Here is a 23,178-nt window from a genome sequence, read left to right as displayed (position 1 = left end):
ATCAAAACAGCAACAACACGTAAGGCATTTTATTTGACATTACTCAAAGTTCTACTGATTCTATCACATTTAATACGCCTTTTTCCGTCAGCCTCTGTAGATAGGAAGATAAAAGTAACAGTGAGATGAAATGTAGCCATTACATTAGAAATATGAACTTGCAGGGTGCTTAATGCTATTTCATCTACCATTAAAAAAAAAAAATAAGGTTACACATTCCATATCCGTTTAAAGTAGACTATGTAATATGTTATTTGTAAAGTCTTTAATAAATTATAAAACACTTTTAAAATATCATTTCAATTAAAATCTGACTTTATTTTAGCTGTTTTTTCTTTAAAAAATTTTTAAATGAAATTTTAGCCTTGCAATTTTCCTCCTATAAAATGGGCTGTTTTTTACTTGCTCATCAATACAATATTTCTTTTCTCATATTTAGTTCTTTGCAGGTTGAACCTTGCTGTGGAAGCCTGAGAGCTTTTAACAAAAGAGCTTGGGGGAAGATAGGTCAAAGTTCAAATTCCTACGTCTGGCTTTTATTGGCTGCTTGACCTGGGCAGGTCTTCTGGTCTCTTGAAATCTCCATTCAAGCGCAAAAGGGAATCAGAAGAGTCTATTAAATGATTGTAAGGCAAGGATGAGTTACATGCTTGGCATGTAGCCAGCACTCATGATGCTATTGAATATTATGATCGATATCATTACTATCATTACTCCTATATGAAAGCTGTCTGTTATTCAGTATTTTTCTCTAGAAATCTCTATCACAGAAAAATAATGCAATCCTTAAAATAAATGTTCAAAATAATGATCACAAGGCATTCAAAAATTCTGAATTCTTGAATCACCAAAGAGAAGTTATCTTTTTGGCAGTGTAGCTTGAATGATACGTATATCATAGTATACTCTAATTCTTAAATATTGCTTGTTTATACGTTATATATACTGACCCAGTATATATATGTATATGACCCAGTATAATAAATACTGAAGTGTATATATTACTTCACTGTAATATTCAATTAATCAACACTTGACTAGGTTTGATAATTTAAAAAATTTTTTTGAATTTCAGTAACTTTTAGGGTTCAAGTGGTTTTTGGTTACATAGATGTATTGTATAGGGGTGAAGGCTGAGATTTTAGTGTACTGATCTCCCGAGTAGTGTCCATTGTCCCCAATATGTAGGTTTTTATCCCTTGCTCCTTTCCTACCTGTCCCCTCTTCTTAGTCTCCAAAGTCCACTGTATTGCTCTCTATGCCTTTGCTCCATAGCTTAGCTCCCATTTATAAGTGAGAACATATGGTATTTGGTTTTCCATTCTCGAGTTACTTCTCTTAGAATAATGGCCTCAACTCCATCCAAGTTCCTGCAAAAGGCCATTATTTTATTCTTTTTTTATGGCTGAATAGTATTCCATAGTGTGTATGTACATGCACAATATATATACCCACACAATATATATATATAGCTACACCATATACTATATATATATACACTGTATAACATATATAGTATATAACATATATACTATAGTATGTATACTATATATAGTACATGTATCATATATACTAACTATATATAATATAGTATATATTATAGTATATATAATATATAGTATATCTAAATAGTATATATGATATATAGTATATATATAAACTTTCTTTTTTTCTTTTCTTAATTTTAATTTTTAAATTTTATTTTAATAGTTTTTGGGGTACAGGTGGTTTTTGGTTGCATAGATAAGTTTTTTAGTGATGATTTCTGAGATCTTAGTGTACCCATTACCCAAACGCTGTACACTGTACCCAATATGTAGTATTTTATCCATCACCCCCCGTCCAACCCCCCCAAAGTCCATTGTATCGTTCTTATGCCTTTGTGTCCTTTTAGCTTAGCTACCACGTGTAAGTGAGAACATACGGTATTTGGTTTTCCATTCCTGAGTTACTTCGCTTAGAATAATGGCCACCAGCTCCATCCAAGTTCCTGCAAAAGGTATTATTTCCTTCCTTTTAATAGCTAAGTAGTATTCCATGGTGTGTATATACCACATTTCCTTTATCCACTTGCTGGTTGATGGGCACTTAGATTGGTTTTATATCTTTGTTATTGCAAATTGTGCTGCCATAAACACGCAATGCGCATGTGTCTTTTTCAGAAAATGACTTCTTTTCCTTTGGGTAGATACCCAGTAGTGGGATTGCTGGATCAAATGCTAGTTCTGCTTTTAGTTTTTCGAGGAATCTCCACATTGTTTTCCATAGTGGTTGTATGAGTTTACATTCCCACCAGCAGTGTAACAACATTCCCTTTTCACCACATTCACGCCAACATTGATTGTTTTTTGACTTTTTAATTATGGCCATTCTTGCAGGAGTCAGGTGGTGTCTCGTTGTGGCTATGATTTGCATTTCCCTGACTAAGTGATGTTGAGCATTTTTTCATGTTTGTTTGCTGTTTGTACATCTTCTTTTGAGAAGTGTCTATTCATGTCCTTTGCCTATTTTTTGATGAGATTATTTGTTTTTGTTTTCTTGCTGATTTGTTTGAGTTCCTTGCAGATTTTGGTTACTAGTCCTTTGTTGGATACATAGGTTTCAAACATTTTCGTCCACTTTGTGGGGTGTCTGTTTACTCTGCTGATTATTTCTTTTGCAGCACAGAAGCTTTTTAGTTTAATTAGGCCCCGTATATTTATTTTTGTTTTTGTTGCATTTGCTTTTGGGATCTTAGTCATGAATTCTTTGCTTAAGTCAATGCCCAGAAGAGTTTTTCTGATGTTATCTTCTAGAATTTTCATGGTTTCAGGTTTTAGATTTAAGTCTTTGATTCATCTTGAGTTGATTTTTGTATAAGAGGAGGAGATGCGGTTCCAGTTTCATTTTTCTATATGTGGCTAGCCAGTTGTCCCAGCACTATTTATTGAATAGGGTGTCCTTTCCCCAGTTTATATTTTTGCATGCTCTGTCGAAGATAATTGGCTGTAAGTATGTGGCTTTATTACTGTGTTCTCTATTCTGTGCCATTGATCTATGTGCCTATTTTTATACCAGTACCATGTTTTGGTAACTTTAGCCTTGTAGTGTAATTTGAAGTAGGTATACCACATTCTTTATCCACTCATTGGTCAATGGGCACTTTGGTTGGTTCCATATCTTTAAATTTTGAATTGTTAGGCTGGATCATTTTAAGTTTCTTGTATTCCGTGTGTCATCAGGCATACCAACAGATATATAGTGGAGAGAAATTATAATTCAATTCTGAGTAGTGAGTGAAACCTATAGCTAATAATAGTAAATAATACTTAATTTTATTTATTTATTTATTTATTTATTTATTTATTTATTTAGATAGAGGCTCCCTCTTCGCCCAGGCTGGAGTGCAGTGATGCAATCTCGACTCACTGCAATGCCTACTTCCCAGGTGCAAGTGAGTCTCCTGCTTCAGCCTCCTGATTAGCTTGGCTTTCAGGTGCGTGCTACCATGCCTGGCTAATTTTTGTATTTTTAGTAGAGATGGGGTTTCACCATGTTGGCCAGGATGGTCTCGATCTCCTGACCTTGTGATCAGCCTGCCTCAGCCTCCCAAAGTGCTGGGATTACAGGCATGAGCCACCGTGCCCGGCCAAGCAAGGGTCTTTTGAGAGGTGGCAGTGCCCACTACTCAGATCTGTGCACAATTGATAACTTACGAATTGTTTCATTTCTGAGATTTTCCATTTTATATTTTCAGACAGTGGTCCACCACAGGCAAACAATGAAAAGCGAAAACATGGATAAGGATGGACTACTGTATAATTAACCTAAGTGTCTGTCAACGGGTAAATGGATAAAGAAACCTGGTGTATATACACAATAAAATACTATTCAGCCTTAAGAAAGGAGGAAATCCTGTCTTTTGTAACAACATGGATGAGCCTGGAGAACGTTATGCTAAGTGACATAAGCCAGGCACAGAAAGACAAATAACACATGATCTCACTTATATGTAGAATCTAAAAAAGTTGAACTCATAGAAGCAGAGAATAGAATGATTACTGGGTTTGGGGTGGGGATATGTTGGTCAAAGGATACACAATTTTGGCTAGACACAATGATAAGTTGAAGAGATCTATTGTTTCTGTAATTGGTAACACTGTATTGTGCACTTGAAAACTGGGAGGAGAGAGATTTTGTGTTCTTACCACAAAAAATGGTATGTGAGGTAATGCGTATGTTAATTAGCTTGATTTAGCCATTTCACAATGTATACATATTTCAAACATACAGTTTTCAACAAACATTTGGTATACCACAAATAGATATAATTTGTATTTGTCAATTAAAAAAAAAAGAGAGTTTCTGAGATCACACTCTGGGAAAGGAAATAGGTCTGGTGTAGGAAGCCCTTACTCATTAAAACTTTTCAAGTGATCCTGATGTGCATTTAGTCTTTTGGTTGTACTGACCCTGAGGAGTGCTTTACTCAAAGAAATTAGTCTCTAATGAAGAAAATTTAGGCCTGATGACAGATCAGTGGAGGGCATAAGTTGAGGCTCATAGTAGCCTTCCTATTACCCCTAAAAATCACAACATGTACGATTAGTTTTATTATTCTGTGTACCAGAATTCTCTTTAATATGCTTGATCCAGATCATAAAAGCTGATAGCTAAGAATTTGATTATTTCAAGGTGTTAGTTGAGTCGGATTTGGCTTATTTCAATTCCTATTTCAGAGAACAATGTAAAGCTACTTCCTGACAGTGCTTCCATGTGTACGTTTTTCCGTGGCTAAGCCAATGGCTAAAGTGAAAAATATAGAAGAAAAACACTGCAGTGACTTGGGTGGTTACTATAGGCCATATTCTTTTTTTTTTTTTTTTTTAGATGGAGTCTCATTCTATCACCCAGGCTGGAGTGCAGTGGCGAGATCTCAGCTTACTGCAAGCTCCACACTATAAGCCATATTCTGACTCACATAAGCTACTGGAGCTGCAGTTTCAGGCCTGCAGTATGTCCTTGGACTGCTTAAGGACTGATTTGATGGGTTTTTTCTCATTAACACATTCTGGAAGTGCAAGTCTGAGGCATGTGGAAATAAGTGAAGACCAACCAAATGAGAAGAGGCAATGGTTACTTATTCAGAACTTGTCACAACAAGGGAGTTGGTCACCATTACTTGTGCTTTGTTAGCTACTCACATGCAGGCAGAGGAGTGGAGAAGCCTCACAGTGGAACAGAGCAAAGGCTTCAGGTGCGTGCTGATTGAGGCTGCTGGATTGGGGAAGCTGGAGATAGCTCACTAGAAGCAGGATGTGTGGTATGAATGTGTCTCCCCCAAATTTATATGTTGAAACTTAATTGCCAATGTGATAGTATTTAGAGGTAGGGCCTTTAGGGGGCGATTAGGTAGTGAAGGTGGAACCCTCATAAATGGGATCAGTGACCTTATAAAAGAGGTTGTTTGGGGAGAGAGTGCATCCTTCTGCCTTCCGCCAGGTGAGGGCACAGCCACAAGGCACCATCTTTGAAGCAGAGAGCAAGTCCTCAACAGACACCAAGTCTGCTGGCCCCTTGATCTTGGACTTCCCAGCCTCTAGAACTGTGAGAAATAAGTTTCTATTATTGCAAATTACCCAGTCTAAGGTCTTTTGTTATAGCAGCATGAATGGATGAAGACACAGACATCCTACATGATTAGTTAAGAGTACATATTTGACTTTCTCTGGTTGGTCCTAAGTTGGAAGTGGGAGCAAAAGTTAGAGATTAATTTTTCAAGGGACAGTTAATGAAGTCCTGGACATTTTGGGCCAATCGTTGTGGATGTTACTGCTTGACTTCCTGAACTGGTTGCTAGAGGTGATTGTCTGACTTGTAGATGGACAGTGGGCTGGCTTCCTGGATTGGTTACTATAGATAAGGGATTGGTTTCCTTGACTGGTTGCGGTTCTACTTTTATATATGATCTGGCTATTGTCCATGTGTATTCAATCTCACAGGCATTATCTTCTATTGCAGAGGCACCCGGCATTAGAGGAAGTATGTTGTGGCAAGAGGAGGACTTAGCTATTTATGAGAAACCTCTGTTTCACTTCAGAATCCACAACCAGAAATGTCCAAGTGAGCAAGAGATATGCAAAGCTCCAACTAGCACAGAACGAAATTCTAAAGTAAAAGAAAATCCTCAGGACTCCGCATGGTACCCTTTAAGTACGAAGCTGCCTAAAATCTCATTCTGTTTATTGTAATTTGATGTGTGAAATTCCAGCAGGCATTTACAATTCAGATCCCATTCCTAAGGGATTCCCATTTAGGGTCTGTTCGTATGATTTATTCTGAGCCTCTCTTCATGTATGGACGCTTGAGATCGTTAGGTAAAATGTACATAGATGCCCAGAGATGAAGTGTTTATCATCATTACCTCAATGAATCATTCTGCAGCCTTGACAGGTTCTAATGTCCCCCATGCTTCAACGCCACCCACTCTGTCTTGCTCTTTGTCTGAAGCGTGTTCTCCTTCCTTCTGCCTGCCAGCACCCCCATCTCAAAATTTCAAAGTATTCCCCTCATCAATCATTTGGATTTAGCTGGGGGCAGGGAGGGCGGGGGTGGCTGGACAGCAGCAGAAGCTTTGTCCAAATACCTCGTAACAAGAATAACAACATAGTCATGGCCCCTGTTTGCTGGGTTGGGGAGAATGGGGGCAAGAAGGGAGGAGGGGGGCCTGCTGTGACATCAGACCCAGGCTTTTCTCAAGGGGTTGATGGTGTGGAGTGGCAGCAGCTCCCTTGATGATTGCAATCTCCTTTGCTAAGAAAAAAATGGGGCTGTTCTCAAGGCTCGACCTCCATGAGCTCGGGGGTGTTCCCTAGGGCTACGCTGGAAAGGGTCTTCATTTCTGCTTTTCCAAACAGGGGGCTTCCATCAAAGGTGATAGCGGAGTTAGGAAAACTGAGTCTGGCCTGGTGAAGCTGCATTTTTCCCATTGCTGGATCAAGGGAGGCTGTGATTCTCATGATAAATTATGTGTTCTACTTTTAGCTCTTTCCACCGGGTTACACTGTGACCTTGGGCAAGACCCTGGACCTTTCCGGGTTCCCCCTCCTCCTCTTAGTTTCTCCTCATCTGACGAAAGCACCTTTTAAAAAACCATGACAGTGTTATAAAACAAAATGTAGAATAGATGAAAGGAAAATATATGATCACGAATGTAACAGAAACATTGTTGGTGCTTCTTCCCATTCCTTTTTCTATGCTTTAAAATTATACTTGCAATCATTGAATCTCTACCTTAATAGCTTGCCTTTGTTGTTGTTGTTGTTGTTTTTTTTGCTGGACATGTTCCTAGGTTGCTGAATAATCTTTGTATCATAATTCTTAATGACTTCATAATTTCAAGATGTATTTCTTAGTCTCTTCCATTTAGCTCACCTAGAAAATACCCTGGAATTGAGATACAGTAAAATCCACTGAGAAATTCCCCTTGAATTTCCTCTGGTTATTTTCCCTTTCCTTTGAAACATTCAGGGGTTTCTTTTTTAGAGTAGGAAATTAGCCAGTGCCTTAGAGATTAAAAAGCCCAAATAAAAACAAAAACAAACCTCAACCCCACACTGCCCCCAGACAAACCCAAACACTCGTTAACTCACTTTAAAGTTAGTCTGGGCTGGGCATGGTGTCTCATGCCTGTAATCCCAGCACCTTGGGAGGCCCATGTGGGTGGATCACGAGGTCAGCAGATCGAGACCATCCTGGCTAACATGGTGAAACCCCATCTCTACTAAAAATACAAAAAATTAGCCGGGCGTGGTGGCACGTGCCTGTGATCCCAGCTACCCAGGAGGCTGAGGCAGGAGAATGTCTTGAACCAGGGAGTCAGAGGTTAGAGTGAGCTAGCTGAGATTGTGCCACTGCACTCCAGCCTGGTGAGAGAGCGAGACTCCATCTAGAGAGAAAAAAAAAAAAAAAAAAAATTAGTCTGTCCATATTCTCTAAGTAAAATGTTTGATTCTTCTAACTTTTAGATTAAAATGTCCCAAGGAGAAGCCCTTGAGCTTTATTTTTGGATTTGGTGGTAAATTCTTCCTCTGAATGTCAAGTCTCTCAAAGTCTGCAGGAAATCCTACTGGGACTCAGAGATTGTGACATCAGATCTAGTTAGAGTTGCTGAATGCAATGAACTGCAGATGTCTGAACATGCCAGGAGACAGAACTCGCAAAGACCTACAACCAGCATCCAGCTGGATTAGATGTGTGGCTTTTTCTGTCCTTAGGTTACCTGGGGAAACAAATCCCATAGAAATTATTTGATCACCCCCCTCCAGAGCATAAAATGAACAGGTGAGAAAAGGTATCTGTATTATGAGAGCCTCTCTCTATTGTGCTCCCCATAAAAGGCCAACAGCCTAAGAAGGTTTCACTTTCTCTGGGGTGCTACTGTACTGCATCATATACAAATACCCATATGAGGGGAAGAAAACAAAACTTTTCTTCTTCTTCTTCTTTTTTTTTTTTTTTTTTTTTTGAGATGGAGTCTCACCCTGTCACCTAGGCTGGAGTGCAATGGCCCGATCTTGGCTCGCTGCAACCTCTACCTCGCAGGTTCAAGCAATTCTCCCACCTCAGCCTCCCGAATAACTGGGATTACAGGCACTCGCCACCACACCTGGCTAATTTTTTTGTATCTTTAGTAGAGACAGGGTTTCACCATGTTGGCCAGGCTGGTCTCTAATTTCTGACAGCATGATAAGAGAGAATTTTTCCTTTTTTGGATAAATCCTTTCCAAGTGAATTCATCATGGCCATCCATCATATATCATCCTTCCCCCTCCCACCATACCGCACCAAATCCAGCTGCTGCTCCCCTGGATTTCATTCTATTCGGGTAACTGGGGATCATCCTAATTTTGGCTTTTAGTTCTCACATCCAACATTCACATGAGTTTATTAACTCTACCATATACAGGTTTCGTATCAGTGTGCTTCTCCATTCCCATACGGTACTGCCTCATTTCATGTTCTCATCATTTGTAAACTAGATTTCTGGGTTACCACAATTTCCTAACTGATCCACATACTTCCAGCCCTGTCTTCATACTGCATGGTGTCGTTTCTCATGATCACCCAGTTTCTGCCAGTCACTTACATGGGAGTCTTCATTCTCCTTTGTCTGTCTGACCTTGCCACTCATCTGCTCGTAGACCGCATTGCTCCTCGGTAAATTACATGCAGGATTCTTGGCATGGCAGACATGAGACTGCACATCTGCTGCCTTCTTTCCTGCCCAGCCTGATCCTCCCTCCTGATCTCTTAAATCAAAATATCACTTGGTGGAGTCCAGGAAGACACATTTTTAAAAAGCTCCCTGGGCAATTCTCATGTATGGGATCCATTGATAATTATTTGGAAACTAGTATTCCAGAAGCTCAATAGGATGCCATTTATGTCTGAGTTTTCCTGTAATCAAGCCTCAGGAAAGGATGCATCATAATGTATTTCAGTTACTGAGCCCCCTTGGGTTGGGTCCAAGATGGAATTCTGTTATGGTTAATTCTGCATAAAAGATTTTGTTTATAGTTAAACTACGGGATATTAACTTTGCTTGTACCTGAAAAGATTGTGTGTGGTAAGCCTTCCTGTGCACTAAACCAGTCATGTTATTCCCCTGTCTTAATTCAGGGCAGCATACCTCCTTATACCCAAGTCTTAATTTAAGAGGAAGAGAAAGGAACAGGAAATAATGTGATAAGATATAAGAACAAAAGAAGACTGCCCCACAAAATAGCACGGCAAAATAGCACAAATGGGAAATACTAAGTTGCCAAAGTTTAGGGAATTAATGATCATGTGTACTTGCATATTTTATAATTTTACCATCAAACATGAGTTTTTAATAATAAGGAAAATGCTGATTCTGTAATGTTCAGGGAAATGTCAGGATGCAAAATTGTTTTTGTAATCTCAGTCATGTAAAGTATGTTTAGAAAAAGAACACTTTGAAATACTGTATTAAGTTAATATTGCTTCTCTCAGGGGCTGAGATTATTGGTTTTTAATTTTTTAAAAAAATTTCTCATCCCAATATTTAAAAAATTTTTTGAGTTCACAGATAGTATGTTTGGAATCAGAAAAATATAAGCTAACTTTTGATTGTCATTGTTGGAGTATAACAGGAAGGGATATGAAAGTGATAGAGAAGTAGGCAAAGGATGGTGGGGAGGGAGGGAAGGCAAAAGGGGAGAAACAGAAATAAAAGAAAAGGAGAGAGAATATGGGGGAGGAAAGAATATGGCCGTAGGGCGAGGACATACTATGTCTGAAGTCTGAGGACACATCTTTTTAAGATTCCATCTTCACATCGGGGCTTCTGACTCACTCTTTCTTTCTTTCTTTCTTTCTTTCTTTCTTTCTTTCTTTCTTTCTTTCTTTCTTTCTTTCTTTCTTTCTTTCTTTCTTTCTTTCTTTCTGTCTTTCTTTCTCTCTCTCTCTCTCTCTCTCTCTTTCTCTTTCTCTTTCTTTCTTTTTTTTTTTTTTTTTTTTTTTTTTTGAGATGGAGTCTTGCTCTGTAGCCCGGGCTGGAGTGCAGTGGCCGGATCTCAGCTCACTGCAAGCTCCGCCTCCCGGGTTTACGCCATTCTCCTGCCTCAGCCTCCGGAGTAGCTGGGACTACAGGCGCCCGCCACCTCGCCCGGCTAGTTTTTTGTATTTTTAGTAGAGACGGGGTTTCACGGTGTTAGCCAGGATGGTCTCGATCTCCTGACCTCGTGATCCGCCCGTCTCGGCCTCCCAAAGTGCTGGGATTACAGGCTTGAGCCACCGCGCCCGGCCTTCTTTCTTTCTTTTCTTTCTTTCTTTTTTTCCTTTTTTCTTTCTTTCTTTCTTTCTTTCTTTCTTTCTTTCTTTCTTTCTTTCTTTCTTTCTTTCTTTCTTTCTTTCTTTCTTTCTTTCTTTCTCTCTCTCTCTCTCTTTCTTTCTCTCCTTCCTTCCTTCTTCCCTCCCTTCCTTTCCTTCCTTCCTTCCTTCCTTCCTTCCTTCCTTCCTTCCTTCCTTCCTTCCTTCCTTCCTTCCTTCCTTCCTTCCTTTCTTTCTTTCTTTCTTTCTTTCTTTCTTTCTTTCTTTCTTTCTTTCTTTCTTTCTTTCTTTCTTTCTTTCTTTCTTTCTTTCTTTCACAGGGTCTTGCTCTGTTGTCCAGGCTGGAGTGTGCAGTGGTGCAATTTTGGCTCACTTCAGCCTCAACCTCCTGGGCTCCAGTGACCCTCCCTCCTCAGCATCCCAAGTAGCTGGTTCTACACGTGCACACAACCATGCCTGGCTAATTTTTGTTTTTTATTACTTTTTGTAGAGACAAGCTCTCCCTATGTTGCCCAGGTTTGTCTCGAACTCCTGGGCTCAGGCAATCTGCCCACCTCAGCCTCCCAAAGTGCTGGGATTACAGGTGTGAGCCATCATGTCCAGCTAGGACTCCTGATTTTCTAAGCAGCCTAGTACTCGATCAGAAGACGCTATAAAAAGACTGCCCTTGTCTAATGCACTGGTATTCTGTATAATGACATGTGCAAGCAGTTGCTTCTTTTTATCATCAGTATTGAAAACAGCAAAGAGCTCCTGGATATTACTTCAAAGTCATTTGCATATTGGTAAATGAGTCACAAGATGGCAAAGCTTGGATATTTTAGGAAAATATTTCCTTATATCCCTTCTGCCTCTCTCTACTGTCCAGAGTCCTCTCAAATTAATCAAAGGGATAGGAAACTCCAATGCTGCGGACCAGGATAGTCCTTTGTCCCCAGGGTGAGTCCAGTGCTGAGCTGGAGAGGGACTCCAATCATTGTAAGATTGGCGGATGGATTAGGCCATGAATATGCAGAGGCAGGATGAAGGGAGTGAGCACCCAATCCATAATGAGTGAATTACAATTTTAAAATGGAGTGAATTAGATAGTTATTATCAGTGTAATTATTCATAAATGTGCCTAATTATTCATAATTATTCAGAAGCCTATTACTTCCCTGATTGCCATAAGTGATCTCTGAGGCCAATTACAATTGGATTCCGGTCACAGGACTCAGTGACTATTACCCGTGTGTCTTGGTGAATCCGGAGCTTGGTCTCCGTCCTAACAGCCCTTTGTGTCATCTGGCCCTTTAAATACACACAACAAACCCGTTGCTTTAAACCCAGCTGATTTCAAAGCCCCCATTGTCTTTTTCCCCTTTCCGGTCCCAAGCTCCACTTATTTGGGTTCAGGCTGTTCCTTCGAGGGCACACACTGCTGCTGTTTAATTAGGACTCTCTTGTTGTCATTCCTGCATTTGATATCTTAATAGCATTGAGAGCATATGTAGGGAAATAGGCAGAAAGGAAAGTACCTTTGTGCACATAAAGGTGATATGGAGACTCCAGAAGCCCTGGAAGACTCGGCCCTGCTTTAGAGGTTGCACCGTCAAATCAGTGGTTTGAGATTTTCTGTAAATCTTGAGGCCTTCGTACACAGGTGAGGGAATGCAGCTAGGTTTAACTCAGTAGGCTACAGCTTGCCGCCTCTGATACTCTTCACGCTTCTGAGGATCGTTTCAAAATAGTGTGGCTTAGAAGAGCATTTCCAATTTTTCTAGAATGATTTCATCCTGACCTCAGTGTGACCAATTGCTGGATGTGGGCTCCGGCTTGATACCCCGTCTGTGCACAGCGTCTCGTGACTGTGCAGGCATCAGCGCTGAAGCTGTGGCTCAATTTCTACTTTTTTTTTTCCTCCCTGGAAAACATTACAGCAATTACCATATTGTGGGGCGGCATTATCAAGTGCAAATTAGCATATAGATTAGTTCTGGGGGGCAGGGAGGAGAGGTGGGTTAAGAACTTTAAAATCATGTATCGTTAGGCTGTGCAAAGAGTGGCATGCAGAAATCTTCCAGGCCCTGGTCGACCTAACCCTGTGTGTCCATCAGCGGATCTGATGGGTGTCAGCTGATCATTTCTAGGGGAACAAAGACAACTCAGTTCTGACTGTAGCTGAGATACACCTACAAATGGGGCAGTGTAAGAAGTGGCAGAGCTGTTGGTGGATTTTAAGACTTTCATCTGCTTTTTATTCTTGGACAGAGAACCCCTGATTTGGTTAGTAAGAACTCCCTATAATTAATTGGAGTCACTAAATTCACATTTTGCATTTGGTCCAAGAAATGAAAATGGTTAAATTTTTGCTGATGGGATAAAAAAAGAGTATAATCTAGAATTGAGACTTTTAAAAAGATTGTGGCAAAAGATAGGAGGCAAAAAGGAGATTCATTTCCTACCTTCCATCAGAAGAAAATAAAAATAGATTTATTGAAAAATAAACATGTAAAGAACCTCCTTTATTTTTCTAAGATCTCCAACAGTACAGGAGACTGGTTTAGAAACGGTCAATCCATCACTTGGTCAAGTGTTTATTGATAATCTACTATGTACCACACTATGAATGGTACAAAATATAGGATATGGAACTAATCACCAAAGTTCACACATACAATCCTTTAAAGAAATGGCACAGAGGATCCCTATTGGCTGCTATGGAAGAGTTCAGGGAGAACTTTGAGGACTAGAGTGGTCAAGAAAAGTTCAACAGGATTTGGGAGCTTCCTTGGCCACAAAGGGTAAGTGGGGTGTGAATGGGCATTCGTGAGGATATTCCAAGCCAGGGTGATGGACCACAGTCCTCAAAGGTCAAGGGCAGTGTGAAATGGATGGTTTAATGAGGAGACAAGCCTGACAGAACAGAGGGTCTACATGGAGGTGATGGAAAGTGTGTAGGAAACAAAGGTATGAGATTAAGGCAAATGTCTTAACCTCCTTCAACCTCAGTTATCTATTTCATTTGAATGGATCTAACAATAACTTCTTTGAAAAATGATCATGTAATGAGATCAATTATTTTTCTATATGCAATTTCTGGCATACAATAAGCACACTGCCTTTGCTAATTATTTAGTTAAATGTGATATTGCTTAATTGAGTTAGATTTAAAACCACTTAGGGTCAGTTCAGGGCCCAGTGTTAAGCATTCAACTTTGTGGCAAATATTGTCGCTCAAATTAGCAACAAATAAAAATGTTTTTTAAAAAAATAAACACAATTCCTCGGAAGAAAATAACACCCCAAATCCTTTTTGGGATCACCTCTTCAGCTACCCTGGTTGGGGGCAGGCTCCGATTGGGATGTAGGAGAAACTGACCCAGGAAAACAAAAATAAAGGATGTGGACGTGGATGGGTGAACTGGGAAGACTGATGAACCGGAAGGAATTGTGCTGAGATTTATTTTCCCACAGTGACTTGAAAGGATAAAAAGCGGAAGAACACGGCCGCAGAGCCTGATGGGTCTACCTGGCTACCAAGCAGAGCGGGTCAGCACGGCGGCTTTGATTACTGGAGACACTACACATTTCATGGTACATTGGGTAGATTCTAAATCCTAATCTGCTTCCATGAATGGTCAAGGTACGGATTGTTCAATGGGGGATGGACACAAAAGAGCCATGTACAAATGTGTAATTGAGCACGACGTCCTGAGTCTCAGCCCAGCATCCTCCACCATTCACGGAAGGAAGGCCCACCAACGATGCACTCCCTGGACCCCGAAAAGTCATTGAGGTGTATTTTTTCATATCTCCCCTACCCAGATCCTCCAAATGCTGTGAGAGGCAGGAGAAGAAAAGTACAAGGTCTTCAGTCTTGGAGAAAAGTTCCTGACACACAGTAGGTGCTCAATAAATATTTGTGGAAGAACTGTTTGTTGAAAAAAAAAAATCTTCCCTTTTACCCAGTTTGAACCCTCAGGAACCATAGCTTTTATTGGCCTGTGTTGATTTTTCTTATCTAGTTTTGAATGTTTATTACTGGTGTCACAGTGATTTTTCCATCCCGTGAAAGTCTTCTCCCTGTTGGATTTTGAGCTGCTGCAGGACTTTTGTTGTTGTATCCTCTACAGTGTCCAGCTCTGTGCTTTGCTTAGTGCCTGTACGTGCTGAATAGTGACTGGGCAGCTGTGATCCAGTAGGATGGGCAGTAGGTTAGGAATAAGAAAATACCAGTCTGTCTGCTCCCACAGGCAGCATGAGAATGAGTAAGCCATCACCTCTCTGAACCTCAGTTGGGTCACATGTAAAATACGGATAATAATTCACATCTTATCTATATAAGAGGATCAAACAAAGTATTTGTAAAGATTAAATATATCACTGTACACTAAAGTATTTCAGCAATGACTTTTTGCATTTGGCTGTGACTGCACCACCCATGCGTTATCATTTTTATACTGGAGGCCTTCCCATTCTGAGGGGAGATGGATCCGCAAAAGCATTAGTGGGATAGAGGTGAGCTGATACTGGTCTCTTGTTTGCTTGCAGCTGAAATCAGACTAGACCAAAGCCAGGAGAGCTTGTCTCCCCTTCTGATATTGTGTAACAGGTGACACTGTTTTTTTTTTTTTTTTTTTGAGACGGAGTCTCGCTCTGTCACCCAGGCTGGAGTGCAGTGGCACTATCTTGGCTCACTGCAAGCTCCACCTCGTGGTTTCAGGCCATTCTCCTGCCTCAGCCTCCCAAGTAGCTGAGACTACAGGCGCCCGCTACTACGCCTGGCTAATTATTTTGTATTTTTAGTAGAGACAGGGTTTCACTGTGTTAGCCAGGATGGTCTCGATCTCCTGACCTTGTGATCCGCCTGCCTCGGCCTCCCAAAGTGCTGGGATTGCAGGCGTGAGCCACCGCGCCCGGCAGACACTGTTGGTTTAAGAAGAGACAGCCTTGAGCATAGGAAGCAGGAAATGTATGTTTATGAACCTGCTCTCCCACCTCCTTCCCTTAAATAAGAATTGTTGCTGGGAACAGAGAAAAGGATAGAAAAGACTATCCTGTATTAGACAGACAAACCCATCAAGCTAAGCAAATCTCATCAAATGCAAAGCTCTAGGGCATGAGATTCCTTGGAAGAGAGTTCCAAGGACCACCAAACTTTACCTAGAGCTTTTCCTAACTCTCTTCCAAGGAATAGCCATGAGGCACATCACTGTGATGGGGAGGGTGTGGTTGAAAATGTCCAGTTTGCTCAGTTCCTACTGAGTCGATTTCCAATGATAATGTGGTAGTCTGGTTCAGACTTTTTTTTTTTTATGATATCATTTATATAAATATCTGGAATAGACTCTGCCTCAAAAAACAAACAAACGAGTCTTTGCTATTCACAATAACAAATATTCACAATAGCAAAGACTCGTTTGTTTGTTTTTTGAGGCAGAGTCTCACTCTGTTACCCAGGCTGGAGTGCAGTGGCACAATCTCAGCTCACTGCAACCTCCGCCTCCTGGGTTCAAGCAATTCTCCTGCCCCAGCCTCCCTCCCAAGTAGCTGGGATTACAGGCACCTGCTACCATGCCTGGCTAATTTTTTGTATTTTTAGTAGAGATGCGGTTTCACCATGTTGGCTGGTCTCGAACTCCTGACCTCAAGTGAACCGCTCACTTCGACCTCCTTACCGTGTCTTTATTTCCCTCCTACTGCATGTTTTACTAGAGAGTCCTCAAGCCATTGCTGATCCACCATCACCCAACCCAAGTCAGGACATTTTCCTCCTGCTTACTTCATTTTCTTGGCAGCATTGTTGATAAGTGGTTACATTTAGTATCTGATAAAGACAGGAGGACAAACTGTTCTTTGAAAAGGACTCAATAATATATTTTCACTGCAGTATTATAAGCAGCTCAAATAATACACGAGTACACGGAGTAAGATTGGCAGGTCGTATTTTACACATCTCAGTTCAGTCTCCCGTCTCTGAGCTGCCATCAGTGTGGGAAGACAACCTTCTAGCCACATTTCTGTGCATTTCTGTACCTGTCTGCTAGTATCTAATGACGCATATTAATGAAAGTCTATTGGATACTGATCTCTTTTGATTCTCCCATCAATCCACTGTTTAGACACTGCAGGTGTCTCTCCTTCATTTCACAGAGGTCAATAACCTGGCCAACATGTCAGAGTTAGCTGGATTCCAAGTTCGTCTTATTTCCAAGCTTACGAGCTTAAGTTCTAGGTCCTTCTTTAGTTACTCTGATACTTCCTAATCTAGTAGCTGATTTAGGAATGATGTAGGCTGACTGCAGAATAATTGTTTTAAAAGATAGAAAAATTGGATGATGCCAGAAAAGATCCAGAGAAAGCCATTTTGATTTTGTATTTTTAGTCCCATTAGGACTAACTTATACGGGGTGTTAGACTCCGTCTTGGATAGAGAAGAAAGGAAATTTTGCATGGTAGGTTCTGATGTTGACGGTTGAGTTCAGGACTTCCGGCATGGCCCATAGGTGAGAGAATAATTCAGACCTTCCAGCACTGGGAGTCTGCATTTAAATTCTATGAGGAAGTAAAAACATGTTAAAAGTTAAAGCCAAAACGTGAACATAAACCATACACATCAAAAGCCAAAAAGCTTAGGGTTGGAAAGCTGAAAAGCTGTGAGAAGGCAGAATGGGAATGGTTGGGGCTGGGCTTCTTGGTAGGTGGCTGGGCTCTCGGAACTCCTTGGGCCTTCACTGGTGGTCCCATCTGCTCCCAATGCTTGATTTTAGTGGTAACAGAATTCCAGTAAGGATACAAGTCTGGTTTTAACTCGCGCCCACACCGTTAAAAACTATCACTTGTCAGAAGAGAGAAGCGAGCTCAGAGCAAGGCCTTTCCCAAGGTGTTGGTGAAAACTGCCCCTCCCCTACAGGAACTGTGGGTTTAACCCAGCTGCCTCATCAACGTACATTTCACAGATTTCCAAATGGAGCACAGATGAGGTGGAGGTAGGAGATGTTTGCAGAGTGAAAATGACGATTATGGCTATTTTATAACTTGTAGCAACCACAATTTATTCAAATAATAATGTAATGATTGGTTTAATTACGCCTTTAAAGAAGTTAAATGTTTTTAGTTTTTCATTTTGTAAAGTTTAGGTATTTATTTTTTGAGACAGGGTCTTATTCCTGTTGCCCAGGCTGGAGTGCAGGGGCACGATCATGCCTCACTCCAGCCTGGACCTTCTGGACTCAAGAAATCCTCCCACCTCAGCCTCCCAAGTAACTAGGACCACAGTTGCATTCCACCATACCTGGCTAATTTTTTGTATATTTAGTAGAGACGGGGTTTCGCCACGTTGCCCAGGCTGGTGTTGAACTTCTGGACTCAAGCGATCCGCCCACCTCAGCCTCCCAAAGTGCTAGGATTACAGGTATGAGCCACTGTGCTGGGCCAGAAATTAAATTTATTTCACATTTGAAAGGTCTAGCCTAGGGTCCATCAGTCAAAGGTTTGGGGAAGAAACCCGGCTTTATTTTTTTCTTCCAGTTTCACATACATAATTCTATTTAACATTAAGCATACTATGACTGTCATTCTAATTTAACTTCCTCACAGCAGACACCTCTGTACTTAGTGTGGATGTTCGAGGTTATCCAAACAATATGGCATCTCAATGGGTTATCCAGATAGGTTCCAAAGAACTCTCCTCTAAGTCTTGGCTCTGTTCCTGAGAGCAGTAGCCTCGTGGTCTTCAATCCTGGATGCATTTTAAAATCATCTGGACAGCTTGATTCACTGGTTTGGAGTAGGGACTGGGAGTAAGTATTTTTCAAATGCTCCCCGGAAGAGGTAGCTAGAGCTAGGAAACAGATTGTTAGATAAGTAGAAATTCTTAAGTCATATTATTAATATGTATTGGTGTTTAAAGGAATATGGCATGGTCCTTTTGTGATGCAAATAGCCTGTTTCCAGCATTCTAATTTTTTTATTTGGAAGTCTGAATATGTACACAGTAATGTATTGCTTAATGATGGGGATATGTCTCAAGAAATGCATTGTTAGGTGATTTCATGGTTGTGTAAGTACATCACAGAGTGTACTTACACAAACCGAGGTGGTGCAGTCTGCTACACACCTAGGCTGTATGATACAGCCTGTTGTTCCTAGACTGCAAACCTATACAGCATGTTACAGTACTGAATTCTGTAGGCAATTGGAACACAATCGCATGTATTCGCATGTCTAAAAATAGAAAAGCTAAGTAAGACTATGTATTATAATCTTTCAAGGACCACTGTTGGATATGCAGTCCATTGTTGATGGAAACGTTGTGAGATGCCTGACTGTATCTAGTATTGCGTGCAAGTGTGTGTATGAATAATACATAATAACACAACTGCACAGGCTTCATTACATAAGAAACTTCCCTTAGTCCACTTAGAGGATATCTGACCCCAGCACTGACAGTAAGTCTTCATTTATGCCCATTAAGGGCCCTATAATCTTGCAAAAGTGATCACATAATATTTATTCATATCGACATTTAATACACAAGTGAGAAACACCTACAAATTCCATGAGTTTTCAGAAGCGTTATTTTCCTATCATAGTACTTTTGGTGGCATATTTTTTTTTTAACTTTTTCTTATGGACATTGTAAAAATGCATGGGAAAGTAGAGAAAATGGTATACTCAGTCCCCATTTTCTAAACATCCAGCTTCAACAGTGATCAACATTTTGCCCATCTGGTGTTTTGTCTTTTCTTCTTCCTTTATCTTCCCATAGAGACAAACATAACTCCATAATTCTTTCACTTTCTTTGAAAAATTTTGTAATTGTTTAATATTACACTGCCAACAACCCTCACTCATCTCTTGATTGAAGAGGCAGGCTGTAATTCCATCTCTGGTTTGCAAGGTTTCCTTCTAAACCTAAACCCTTAAGCTATGTTCTTGCAGACTGGGACATTAGCAAGATCTCTCGATTGAATTACAGAATTGCATTCCACCAAGGATTCAGTTTTGTAGAGTACTTAACATTGAACTACATGATGAGGCACAGGAGTAATGGGTCTTTTCAGTAATACCATCTTTTTTTTCCCTTCCGTAAATCAAAGGCAGTATTACAAGACCTTTAGCTATTCAGCATGAATGGAGTTAAAAGTATACAGGGGCTGGAAATAGCCCCCAAATTAAGGCCATTCTGTCATCTCCACAAGGTTTATTCTTTTACCCATAGTAGTTAATATGAATAATTGAAGAATCCGAGAGCTTTTCTGTGATTTGAAATTTTTGGAGGTATAGATTCCACAGTTTCCATTGCCCTGGAAGCTGAAACAGAAGAAATGACCTGACTTGTGTCTGCTTTCTGCCGGTGACCCATTTTGGGGCTCTGATGCAATCCCCAGGCAGCGGGGTGCTTTGCCTTCCAACTTTGAGGCTGAGAGTTTATAGGTCACTACTGGCTCTGAGGCAGCTTGGACTTTCCTCTGGGTTTGACTCTGGCAATACAATAAAGAGACCATTGTAGAGAATTTCCCATCCTCAGGAAGGTCCAAGGACAACACTCTTGAACCTGCGCAAACTTGTTCTCCATCTGGGAGCTCAAACTAGGAGGCTGTGGATACTTCTAACCCAGATTCAGTTAACCTCAAGATTTTGCCACGGTAGTTCTGAGCCTTTGAGTCTCAGCCTTCTTTTGTCTTCTGTGACTTCAAGGAGAATATGAATTTTCTGGATGATTTTGTAAAACGATACTTAATTTTATTTTAAAAAAATGTTGTTTGTAAATGTGGAAGCAAAGAGAGGAATTAGGAAAAGAGAGAAAGCTGTAAAAATTTGGGAACACAAATCCCACCAATTTTGGGGGGACAGGTAATGGAACTGTTTTATATCACAATTTTGGTGGTGGTTACGCAAATCTATCTGTGTATTAAAATTCATAGACCTGTGTACCAAAAGAGAAAAAGCAAATTTTACTCTTATGATAATTTTTAAAAGAAAATAAATTGTTAATCGGGGGAAAAATAAAATACCCAATCCTGCTCACGTTTGGAAGTAAAGAAAATTCCTCAAAGGGAAACAGCACCTTGGGGTTATCGATTATTTCAAAAGTTGTTTAAATTTCTGTTGAAGATTTTTTATTTTTACTTATTGTGTAGGTGATATTGTACTGACAGAAATTTTAAAAGTCACCAAGAATCATGTATCCACAGTAAATCATTTGTTTACATTTATTTTTTATTATTTTATTTTATTACAGACAGGGTCTTGCTTTGGTGCCCAACCTGGAGTGCAGTGGTGTGATCATAGCTCCCTGCAGTCTGGACCCCTGGGCTCAGGCAATCCTCTCTCTCTCTTTTTCTTTCTTTTGTGTGGAGATGAGGTCTTGCTACGTTATTCAAATTGGTCTCGAACTCCTGGCCTCAAGTGATTCTCCCATCTTGGTTTCCCAAAGTGCTGGGATTAAAAGCACGAGCCACTGTGCCGTCCATGTTTGCATTAAAAAAAATAAAGAATCCTATAGGCTTCAGTGAAGTTTCTGCTTCTCTTTCACTTTGCTGGACAAAGGCCAGCCTGAGTCAGAGCTTCAGGGAGAGGAGAGGGCCTCCTTATTCCCAGTGTGGGCTGAGAATCATCCACTCCACTCCAGACCTGTGGAATCAGAAGCTGCATTTTAGCAAGATGGCCTTAGGTGATTTACTACACGTTGAACGTTGCCAGTGGCTGGTTGGGGATTTCTGGTTGCCATGCCGATTGCTGCAGAGGCCTGAAGTAAGTCCTTCCTCCTTGGAGGGTGGCCACAGAACACACACCTCTGCTGTTCCCTGTAGTTGAGTGTGAGGTTACTTTCCTGTCTCTATCTGTCAGGGTCCCTTCCAGCGAAATGAGAGCAGCATATTAGAGTTGCCCATGGAAACTTCTGTTAACTCCATTTTTAATATCACAGGCAGTATTTGAGGATTATTTCCCCCTGCCATCCTAAAACATCTGCCTTTTCTCTTAAATTTAAGATGTAAATCATCTTCTAGCCAGTTAAGGGGAGCAGTTGAAGTGCATGGGTAAAAACAGAATCTGGAAGACATGTGGGTATTTCATTGGAAGTTATGGAAGGTTCTAGTTAGCCAAGATGGGCGCCTGGGGCAGAAAGAGTTCTTGTGGTCTTGGGTCGCTTGGTGAAAACAGAATGTTCCATGCAGAGTTGCTGTGTTCACGCACACTGGTGTGGGTAGGTCTATCTGGTCCTGGAGGCAGAGGCGGATCTGTCAGGAACACTTTGTCCTGGGCGTGCTTTCTGACTGCTTGTGTCCAAATGCAACATGAGCCCCAAATGTTGGTGCAGAGAGGACTCCATGACTTGCTGTCACTGGATGAGCCTCTACGAGACCAGCTGGTGTTTCCCTGTGGGTGACCTGACTGGGTCCACATGCCTTTAACTTTATGCAGAAAAAAATCCCAGTAAAAGCATCAGTTGGCGCTCACTGAGATTGCTTGCATCATATATTTTTTCTTTTTAATTAATATTTCATGACCAGTTAACCAGCAGTCTGTTACCCTTCTAATAAAGAAAAAGGTATTATAACCAATAAAATATATTTATTGCCCTCATTTTAAAGTCTTAATTAAGGACCCATCCCTCCCTTGTGAAAGTCTTTTTAAAAATACCATCAGAAGTACACAATAAATGGGGGAAAGAAGCCCTTGTTTGTTTAAAGAAGAAACATATTCCCTAACAGAAGATATAAAAGCGTAAGTCTGCAAATAAAAAATGTGGGTCTGTTTACTCAGTATAGGTTTTGTATCTCGCTCGTGTAGGTATAGTCATTCTCAATTTTGAGGGATTCGGGAATTTTTGCTTTTGTAAACTCAATATATGAGATATAATGCAACTCAAACATAAGAAAATAACTCGTTTTCATTCACATTATGAGAAAAGGGATGTAGTGCCTATAGGACCATCTTACATGAACACAACATATATTTCTAAAGTTATGGCTATCAATTATTCTGGAAGCTTACATTGTGTGTTCCAAGAGTTGGAATCTGTTAAACAGATCTACACTATTGAAGATTCTGTGCAAGACAGCTGGAGAAAGAGCTCAATGATTTCATTCTGAGGTGGCTAAATATCAATTAGCCAGAGTAAGTGAAGAAATTGTAAAGCAAAGGATGTGTGCAGAGCTCTTCCTTTGTGTGGTGAGAGCTCTTGGTTTTGCTCATCAGAGGAGATGCGGAAGGCTCCAAGCCGTCTGCACACTGCTACCATCACTCGAGGTGGTCACTGCTTTAGGAATTTTTCCTAGCTTTTCCTACTTTGATGAATTACTTTGAAATACTTTATTATGCTTCACAACATAAGATTCAAATATAAAAATAAAA

The 23,178-nt window shown here is 40.5% G+C and overlaps 1 long non-coding RNA gene across 2 annotated transcripts in view; it reads left to right on the top strand.

The window, feature by feature from the left end:
* The first annotated feature begins 14,323 nt into the window (after nt 1-14,323).
* The window catches only part of LOC105487403 (uncharacterized), a 59,035-nt gene continuing 50,180 nt past the window's right edge, over nt 14,324-23,178 (top strand). For both annotated transcript variants that reach the window (XR_011623167.1, XR_011623166.1), the window contains exons 1-2: nt 14,324-14,409; nt 14,641-14,716. This is a non-coding gene — a long non-coding RNA (uncharacterized lncRNA). The remainder of the gene's footprint in view (nt 14,410-14,640; nt 14,717-23,178) is intronic.

Source organism: Macaca nemestrina, chromosome 5 (genome assembly GCF_043159975.1).
Source record: "Macaca nemestrina isolate mMacNem1 chromosome 5, mMacNem.hap1, whole genome shotgun sequence".
Lineage (NCBI taxonomy): Eukaryota > Metazoa > Chordata > Mammalia > Primates > Cercopithecidae > Macaca > Macaca nemestrina.
Note: the sequence above shows the minus strand (reverse complement) of the source record. Positions and strands in the feature narration are given on the sequence as shown.